Raw genomic sequence first — 10,737 nt, 5'->3', positions numbered from 1 at the left:
TTTTTGCAGGCTCAGAAATAAATGACTTATTTCCCCCCCTCCCGCAACAGATCTTTTCCTGCCAAATCTATGTATATATGCGCATGTGCACTTAAGTGATCAATGCATCATTATCAGAAGGGCATGTACCTTCCTCCTTAAAGGAGGCGATGGTTGTCCATTTAAAATAAACTATTATTAGAGCCTGCTATAAGCCATTCTTGAGTTTGCAATGGGGGAGCAGGGTTAGTAAGATGGTGAAAAATTAGTAGCTGAAGATGCATTCACAGGCAAACCTGATTCCCACTGTCTGTTGCAGCTCACTTCCAGGCTTGGTTTGGAGACAGACAGTGTTCTGATGCTTTATGTATTAATTTCGTTTGTTTTATGCATATATATTTTGCTCTTTAGTAAATTGTTGCAAGGTTGGTTCACAGCAAGCTAAATAACTATGCGCGAAGCATCAGATCAGAAAAAAATAAAAATGGCCAGCTGTTAAACGTGGCAAATTATAGTCAGCCCTCCTTATCTACAGAATCATATTAATAGATTCAACCTTGTTTTTGTCAATTTATATAAGGGACACTATTTTACTATCCATCGTATTTAATGAGACTTGAACATCCATGGATTTTGGTATCCTTGCTGGTGGACACCAAGAACCCACTGTAATTCTTGTAAGGTTCCAAATGTAAAAGGCACAGCAGAACCAAAGGTGTTTGCCTGGTGTCAAGAAAAGCACCAACAAAGAAAGCACTAGGGAACAAACAAGAGAGAGAATAGTAGTGACTGCATGACCAAGTTGGCATCCCTCAACATCTTAGCCGTTTTTGAGACCATTTCAACTATTGGTGGTATTAATTTGGAGTGCCTCTCAAATTTGGGATGGAATTTGTGTATGTGTGTGTCACTTTCCACTTCCTCCTAATGGGGACTGCTATGCAATATGATCTTCCTGAGGGATCAGGTTTGTCTCTGATACTTTTAAACATCTAGATGAAACTCCTGGATGAGTTCACCTGAGAGTGATGCTGTGTGGAAACACATCAATGTGCTGATGACATCCAGTTTTCCCTTTGATCAGATGCAAATGAACTATGACTGAACTGATGACCAGTCTTCTGGATAAATATTCTTTTAGGGTGGAATTACACTCCCCAAAATGGTTAGGCCCACAGTTTAGGAATATTCAGCTCTGCTCCCAGAGCCCCAAAAGTGAAGAAAGTGTTATTTTCCAGCTTAGTTTGATTCTCCAACTGTGCCCTCTACTGAAAAGCAGATATTCATCTGATGCCTCTCATAAATTGGTAGCTTAAGTAGAGCTGCCACTGGAGACTCTTTAGAACAAAATGGTGCTTAGGGTACTATATTTAGGTGGATGTAAGTCAACCATTGAAAATGATCAATATACATTCCAATCCCCAAGAAAGGGGACACCAAAGAGTGCAGTAACCATAGCATTAGCATTAATCTCCCATGCAAGCACAGTGATGCTCACAATTCTACAACTAGACTTTTACCATGTATGGAGTGAGAAGTGCCAGATGCCCAAGCTGTGCTCAGGAAAAGAAGAGGCAATAGGGATTGTATTGCAGACACTGGATAATGAAGCACACCAAACAATTTCGGGGGGGGGGGATCACATTATGTTTTATAAACTATAACAAGCCTTTGATTGTGTAGATCATGAAAAGCCTCAGAAGAAACTTAAGAAATTGCTTAAAGAATGTCTGTGCCACAGCATTTAATTGTCCTGATATATAACCTGTACAGTACTCAGGACAAGAAGCTACCATCAGGACAGAATATGGAGAAACTGATCCTCTTTCCAATTGGAAAGGCTGCATTTAGCAACCTATGTTTAACTTGTACATTGAAAATATAATACATAAAGCAGGATTACACTTGGAGGAAGGAGGCATGAAAACCAGAGGAAGAAACATCAACAGTACAAGAGATGCAATGACACCATACAACTAGCAGAAAATAGCAAAGACTTGGAACCGCTACTGAAGAAAGTCAAGGAAGAAAGTGTAAAAGCAGATTTACAGCTGAACAGAAGATAAAAATAATGTCCACGGATAATTTAAAGTAAACAATGAAGAAATTGAAATAGTTAAATGTTTTCCATACTTTGGCTCAGTCATTATTCAAAATGGAAACTGCAGTCAAGAGATCAGAAGAGGAATGCAACTGGAAGGGCAGCTATAGATGAATTAGATAAGATCTTGAAGTATCACTGAATACTAAAGTTAGGATTGTCTATGTCTTCGTATTTCCATTTTCTATGTATGGTTGTGAAAGCTGGACAGTGAAGAAAGCTAATAGGAAGAACATCAACTCATTAAAAACATGGTAGTATGTCATTAGAAAAAACAATAATGTTTCGTAAGGTAGAAGACAAGAGGGAAAGAAGAACAACACATTCTGGATGGATAGATTCAATCAAGGAAGCCCTGGGGCTGCAGGTTGGTGCCAGGCTGGCTTGGAGGTCTGTCATTCATAGGGTCGCCATAATTTCAAAGGAAGGAACAAGCACAACCAGCTCTGAGTGGCATTTGCCCAAGAATACCCATGAAATTCATGGGCTCCCCCTATGTCAACAGGCTTCTTCAAAGCGTGCAACGCGCGCACGCACACACACACAAACACATGTGGAAGTTGTTTTTTTGACAGTTAACAAGTCTTGCATTTAGTGAGATCGAGACCTTGTCAGATAACCATCTCCATGCTGTGGATCATTCTCAGCCAGGATGTTTGTTTCTCCCCAACAACTGCTGAGAGATATGCTTGTTGTTGTTGTGTCAGGAGTTGGAAACTGAGCCCCTCCCTGCTTTCTTGAATTGTTTTAGATTACAGTCATTTTATTAATTTTAATGAATTGTGGTTTGTTTTTAATGTTCTGAACTGCATTGTAGATTAGTATGCAAGGGAGGAAAGCTCTTCTCCAAGTCTGTGTTTCAAGCTGTGCCCAAATGAAGAAAGGGCTATTCTTGTCCAGGTTTACATCTTGTAGTAAAAAATTCTAAACAGATTCTATTATCATCTCTCTCCTTCTGCAGCTCTTGTTACTCCCCACATATATATTAGCCACATATATATATATATATATAGGTGGTCAGGTGAATCCAGTTGTTTCTTAGATGCTCTTACCTAGCAACTGTGGCACACATACTTGCCTTCATCTACTTAACCTGGCCAAGCCCTGAGTGCCAGGGCTTCCCAGTGGCAATGGGAAAGGAACCAGTAATGGGTATACCCCAAACCAGTAGACATGTTGGCCTTATTCCTGTCAATCTTTGCAGATATACTGTCTGTCTGAGGTATGTGTGTATGTGTACATTTGCTTGTTTTCTTTGTCAAGCAACTTGTAATAGGCACAGGAGGAAGCGAAGTGTGAAGGAGATACTTGTTAGATATCTTGTTGCTGTGACATTTGTTGCTTGGCTACAGCTCCATTATCTGAATAGGCTGAGCTTTCCTAACAATGGAATACATTGGTGAAAACGTGTTCTTGTTATACACATTTTGTCAGCTATTTTAGATTGTGAGGAATCAGAAAATAATATTTTAGGAGAGCATAGCAATTGCTTTGCTTCATCCTTCACAGAAAAGCTTCACTTTAACTTTGTCTCCATGTTGTCCATATAGCAAATCCAATAACATCCAAACAATGATACCTTTATTTTGGTTGTCCCAATAAAGGTATCATTGTTTGGATGTTATTGGACTTGTCTCTTAATAACACCTTCCCAGTTACCCCAGGAACTATAGGAATAGGGCAAATTTGAGACAACTACCCCCTGTGGTTTAGATCAGCATTTGATATTTAAAAGCAAACAGCCTCTGGACATGGAAGCCCGATTTTTGTTGTTAAAGTCTAATTGTTTCTGCAATCCTTTTTTACAGGCCCTTCTGCAGCGATGCTTGTGATGTCGCTGCATCTTCTTTGTTATCTTACTATATCATGACAAAATAATTTATTTGGGGTTTTATTGATACACCTCAGTAGTGACCTAGTGACCTGCCTTGCAGGATGCTTGTAAAAATTACAACATAATATATGGGAAGCATATTTTAAAGTTTAAAATATGCTGTGTATGTGCTGTAATTGTAATTTTTATGAACATCTGTAGAGCAAGTAATTTCAGATGGTTAGCCTGGACAAAGCTGAGCGCATACAACACCTAGCCTATTTAGGCAAAGGCAGGAGTTGTTCCAGGAACCTCCTGATTATTTTCTAAGCCACTGCACCACAACAGCTCTCTAGTGTAGCAATGATTTCCCTAAAATAATAGAGGAGGGAGGAATGGGCGTAGTGAGTTGCAACCCTCTGGAGGATTTGGGCAGGATTCAGGAGATTTTACATTTAAAAAACTATGTATCTAATTATCAGAGAATAAGGACAAGCACCATCTTCTACTCATTTGGATGCCTGACTGACCACTGTTGGAACTGAGACTGCTGTGCTAGACGAAGCTTTAGCTGGATCTTGCATGACAGTTCTTATATTCCTAGATGCTAGATTATTTGTTGTTGCTGTGTGCCTCTAAGTCGTTTTTGATTTATGACAACCCTAAGGCGAACTTCTTTCTTGGGAAGTTTCTTCAGAGGGGGGTTGCCACTGCCATCCCGAGAGAGTGTGGCTTGCCCAGCTGCAAACCTAAAACTCTTCCTTATCCTGTATTAGTTCATTTGCTGTTGCCTTTTATTAAATGTTGATTGCTCACTCTGGATTAGTCACCCATCACACATTTTAATTTTCAAACATGAAGAACACAGTTAAAATGTGATTAAAGGGTGACTTTTCCTTCACTTTTAATTCATTTCCGCAGGTAGTGACAGTACCATGTATTCCATGACTTAGTGAATTTGGGAACTGCCCTTCCTTTACCATTCTGTCTTGAAACACATTTATCTTGAAGACATGAAGATGGATTGGAATTCCTATTGATCTCAATTGCTAAATTAGTTCCAGGCACATTGTAAGACAGGGCTAATCATGTGGGGCCCTCCAAATACTGTTGGACATCACCTTCCCTGAGTCCCAGACAGGATAACCAATGGTGAAGGATGGAAGATTCGTGTTCCAACATTTGGAGGGCTGCATATGCTCCATTAATTTGCTCTAGGCTTTCAAATACCAATTGTAGATGAGGAAACTATAGTCAGTCAAGGTATTTGAAATAAAATGAGCAGAGAAATAAAATTACTATATTTTTTTTCTTAGAAATCTGATATCTATCTTGTGACAATTCCAGTTCACTTTTATGAACAATGTTGTCTGACCAAGATCTTTGCATGAAGTTACATAAAACCTCAAACAAGTATATACATGACTTCCTTGGTTTTAAATGTCTTTCTTTTAAACTTTAACTGTTTCCCTCCCTACCTGTATGGTTTTGTATGAATCAGTGCCTGTTCACTATTGTGGATAAGATCACATGTAAATGTGTGAAAGATAATAGATATGGACAAACTGAGTAACTTAGTTTAATATTTTTGTCTCCTGAAAGCAAAATTAGAATATTCAGAGATTTTTTCAAATAGTCTCTGAGTTGATGTTACCCCATTCACTACTGTGACTATAGAGCCCTTTAGATTGTTGAGAGCTTAATAGATATCCCAATTATCCTTGCCGCAACCCTATTACCACTCATAGGAGCCCTTGCACAATTTAGCTTAGTATTGTCAACACTTACTGGGAGTGACTTTCCAAAGTTTCAGACATTTGTCTTCAACAGTCCTACTGGGAGATGCCAAGGATCACATCTGGGACTTTTTCATAGTGTACATGATCTAACATTGAACCTATACCACTTCTTTCAGCATTAGCATCCATGAATAGTGCATATGCAGGCCGAGAGAAGAATAACTTATCTTGCTGTTGTTAATTGCTATCAAGTTAATGATGACATATGATGACCCTGTGAATAAGAGACTTCCAAGTCTTCTTGTTATCAACGACCCTCCTCAGTCTTGCAGACTCGGAGCTCTGGCTTCCTTGTTGAGCCTATCTACCTGCAATATGGTCTTACTCTTTTTTTCTACATTACATTACCAAGCATTATTGTCTTTTCTCACGAATCACATCTTCTCATGATATGTTCAAAGTATGACAGTCTCGCTTTAGTCATCTTGCTTTCTAGGGAGAGCTTAGGCTTCATTTGGACCCTTTCATCTGTCTTTTTAGCAATCCATCATATCCATAGAACTCTCCTCAATCACCACATTGCAAATATGTTGACTCTCTTCCTATCAGCTTTCTTCACTGTCCAGCTTTCACAACCCTACACAGAGAATGGAAATACAATGACATGGGCAATCTGGCCTTGGTATTTATTGTTATGTATCTTTACACTTGATCTTGTCTAGTTCCTTCATTGCTGCCCTTCCATCCCCTAGTCTTCTCCTAACTACAGTCTCCATTCTGATTGATGAATGAGTCAAGGTATGAAAAATCTTTAAGTATTTAAATGTCTTAATTGTCTGCTTTAAGTGTATGTAAATCATATGTGATTATCATTATTTTATTTGTTTTCTTTCATAGCTTATGTAAGAATGCCTAATAAGTTCATGACAGAAGTGAGATTTGACCTCTCAGCTATTATCATGCATACTAAGCCACTACTATCTACTGAGGAGAAAATGGCTTTTAAAATCATCTTTCTGTTGAAGCATTCACTTGATAGTCATAGGCAACAGGTGAATGAAGATGCCTCAACAGGTTAAGGGATGGAATGGGCCAGTCTGAAACCTACCTCCTTTGCATGCAGCAATGAAATGCAGTGAGGTGATAGTGAAGTTTTCCACCTCTTCTTTGCCAACCTCCAGCAGTTAGTTTTTTCCCTCCCTGCTACTAATATTTGAAGGCTTACTTACAAAATCACAATACATGTTTCTTGTAGTCCGTGAAAGCAGAGACAAAATGATGTCTTTCTGTGTGTTCAACCATTCATATGCATGCATACATACACTTTTTGTAGGAGTGAGTCATGCAAACCTCAAGGTCTAATTTCAGATGCCCTATAAACAGTTGCATCCTTGTTTTCTCCAAGGGTTTTGAGGAACTCTTATGGTAAAGAACTATTAGGCCATTATGCTGCATACATATTAGGATGGCTGTGTGTATGTTTTGTCCACCACCACCTCCCCTACTGAAGGCTTGGGGGAGGTGCCAACAGGCATTGCACACCTAAAGTGTCCTTCCTAAGGGCTTGTTTACCTAACTATGACTAGGAACTGGTCTGTAGAAGAGTGCCATGGTAGTAATAGGGACCTGATTGTTTCAAACTGCTGGTTAGAGTGCCATTTTTAAAGCCTCCTATATAAACATACCAATATTTTTCTAAAATCAAAATACTAGCACATGGGGAGTAGACTGGGATAGAATCTCTCTCTCTGTTATACCTTTTACTTAAAGGTTTATGTTTTGTTTTTTTGTTTAACTATGTGAAGCATTCAAAAAGGACATCTCTTCCATTGCTGTCTAAATTGGCAGGGTCCATTGTTCCAACTCATTCTTCATGTTTACATCAAGTTTCAGATTATCAGTAAGGAAGTACTTACAGGGTGTTTCAGGTACATAACACTTCCTGATTCACCCTTTCATACACAGCATAGAGTTATGAATCCCATCCACCCATGTCAAGGGAGCAAGTTGAAAATTAGGTATTCAAAAGGAAAGCATCCCAAAAGGCCACTAGTCCAGAAGATAACTTGGCCAGCTAAACCTGAAGCCCATCAACTTCACACACGCACATTAATACCATACACACACACACACACACACATCGTATCAACACATGAGATTTAACCCACCTAAGATAGGTGGGGAAACAACTGAACTAGTTATGTGAGGACAAGACCCAATAGTTGGGCAAGAAAGGTGAGAAGAGCATAACACTGCGTGGGAGACAGCATGCCTCAGTATACCCTCTTGTATTCCCAGTTAGCTAACATGCTTAAGGCTAAAGTGATAGATGATTGGATTCTTTCAACCATGTCATGATACCAACACATGGGGTAATTCTTGGAGGATATCTGTGTACCAGTAGGTAGAGTTGTTAAGGTTGATTTGAGAAACAAAAAAATATTTCTTAACGATCAAACTGCTGTCAGGGCCCTGATGAGTGATGATCACGAGCTAATTCCTATTTCCACAGCATGGTGAACACTCTTAAGTACAATTATGTACCTCCTGTGGGTGGCATTTCAGAGGAGCTGTGGTGACAATGGAAGAGACAGTCCCTGAATGTCTTCCAGCTCAGACTTAATCATGCAGGTTGTCTCAGAGGAATAGTTGCTTCTGACTTCAGAGATAACATACTTGGCACAGTATTGGGCCACTAGTTGGTTCATAGGGTTGCAAGACAGGAGGCTTGGTCTGGTTTGTTAGGTTTTCTCCATACAAGCCTGCCCACGTATGTCAGTCCTCGGAGCAGCTTTGGGATAGATCCCATCTCTTCCCAACTATGTCATAGAATTAAGGACAGGGCCTTCTCTGTGGTGATGCCCTACTGTGGAACATTTTCGGGGGGGGGGGTGGTATCCTGTTTGAGGTGCAAAATAAAAAATTAATTTAGGCCATTTTTCACAACAGAACCCATTTTGCATGTTTATTGTTAGCTGTCCATGTTATCTTGACTCATGGCGACCCTGTGTGAGACATTTCCAAGCCCCCTTATCTACCACTGCTCTGCTTAGGTCCACTGAAGAAAGCATTGAAGTAGATGGACCTGAAATCAGATTAGTGAAAATGTAGTTTCCTATGGCCTAATATGTGCTTTCATTTTATTGGCCATGATAGTTACTGCTTGCTTTTTAATTACTTGTTTATCTTATTGGGCCTGTATTTTATGGCTGTTAGCCACTTTGGGAGTCTCCACTGAGGAGCCAAGACACAGGATGTAAATGTTTTATTAATAAAGACAGAAAAGGGTTTGATCTTGCTTTTTCCCAGAGAATACTGTAGTACCTAAATGTGTTTTCAATACCTTTGGTAGTTTCTTTATATAATTATTTATTTTACAAAACAATTCCGATTCTGGGAATCTACTCAGTTTGACGTTTCCTTATTTCTGAACTTCTAAATTCATTTAAAACTGTGCTTTAATGGAGACAGCTGTAAAAATTATCAAGCTGTCCCCCCTCTCAGCCTGCTGCTTCTTATCATCCTTCTTTTGCATTGCTGTGCTGGCCTGCCATCAGGCTTATAATCTGATTAAAACAGGACACAAAAGGAAAAGGGGATGGCAATGTAAGAGGGGATTAGGTTCAGCAGATACTGCTTGTCTCCCTCACTTGGTATGGAGGGAAGACCTTTCATCTGCTTCTGGACCTAGGCATGATGGATAAGTTGTATAAGTTTGTACAAAGTTGTTTAAGTTTAATGTGCTGTGATAAGAGCAGCTAAACATAACAAACAAGGAAAGCTCCAGCCAACTCTATTTTCTTGTGGCCTAGACTGATATCTTAATCTTGCCTGACAAGCTCATCAAGGAAATAAGGCCTGCCAAATAAAGGTAAATCATGCCAGGATACAAGGCAGTGAATTCTAGAGGGTTTGTTGTACTCTAACAAAGGGTGTGTGTTGAACGTCTCTTAATTTTGTAATGCGGTACTAATTCTGACTTGTCAAATATGGAATGACAATTGATGTTTTCATAATCCTGGAAGTATTTAACTTTTTATGTGTACTAGTCTTCATAGTCACATGATAATCTCTACAATCTTTGAGGTAGGGCAGAGAAGACAGTAATTTTCCTGTCATTTAACTATACACGTATTTTCTATCAGCATTTCAGTTTCTGAACAGCCAGTGCAGTGACATGGTTTCAGTGATGGAATAGGTTTCTGGAAGGCCGGACTCCAAATCTTTAGATTAGGCACAGAAACTCACTGGGTGACCTTGGTCGGGTCACACACTCTCAGCCTCAGAGGCAACAGCAAACCTCTGAACAAATCTTGACAAGAAATCCCCCTGATAGGGTCACAAAAAGTTAGAAATAACTTGAAGGCACACAACAACCAATACCAGTTTCTGACGCCCCCCTTTTTTACTCTTACAACACAGGCAGTTTCCTTCCTTTTACTGTGAAGGACAACAATCTTTTTTAAGCTACTGAAGGTAAAAGAAATAAACAGTCTTTGTTGCAAAAGTAGTTAGTTGCCCTTAATTAAATCTGCTAGTAAAACTTGGTTGTTTTTTTAAAACTATATACTAGTTCTGAAACATGTAAAGTCTCTAGGCCAAAATTCCACTTGGCTGTAAATAAGAACTCAGTTGAAGGTTTTAAAAAGAACCCACCTCCACCCCCACATTTCTACTAAACAATTTGATATTGTGTGCCTTCAAGTTGTTTCCAACTCATGGTGACCCCAAGACAACAAAGGTTTTCCTTGGCAAGATTTGTTCAGAGGGGGTTTGCCTTCCTTTGAGGCTAAGAGTGTATCTTGCCCAAGATCGCCCAGTAGGTTTCTATGGCCAAGCGGGAATTCAAACTGTGTACACCAGAGTCCTACTCCAGTGCTAAAACCATTACACCACATGGAATACAACAAAAGGTCTGGAATCCAAAGCCTACGTCAGAGATGGTCAAAGTGTAGCTTTCCAGATGCTATTAGACTGCAACTTCCAGTAGTGAGGAATGCTGAGAGTTATGGTTCAGCAACATTTGGGGTGCCACACTTTGTCCACAGCTATCTTCTGTGAAAAGGCTGAAGGGGATGGCTATGTTTAGAAGAGAAACGTAACAG

The sequence above is a fragment of the Sceloporus undulatus genome, chromosome 6 (genome assembly GCF_019175285.1).
Source record: "Sceloporus undulatus isolate JIND9_A2432 ecotype Alabama chromosome 6, SceUnd_v1.1, whole genome shotgun sequence".
In the NCBI taxonomy this organism is placed as follows: Eukaryota; Metazoa; Chordata; class Lepidosauria; order Squamata; family Phrynosomatidae; genus Sceloporus; species Sceloporus undulatus.
This window is presented reverse-complemented; position numbering follows the sequence as displayed.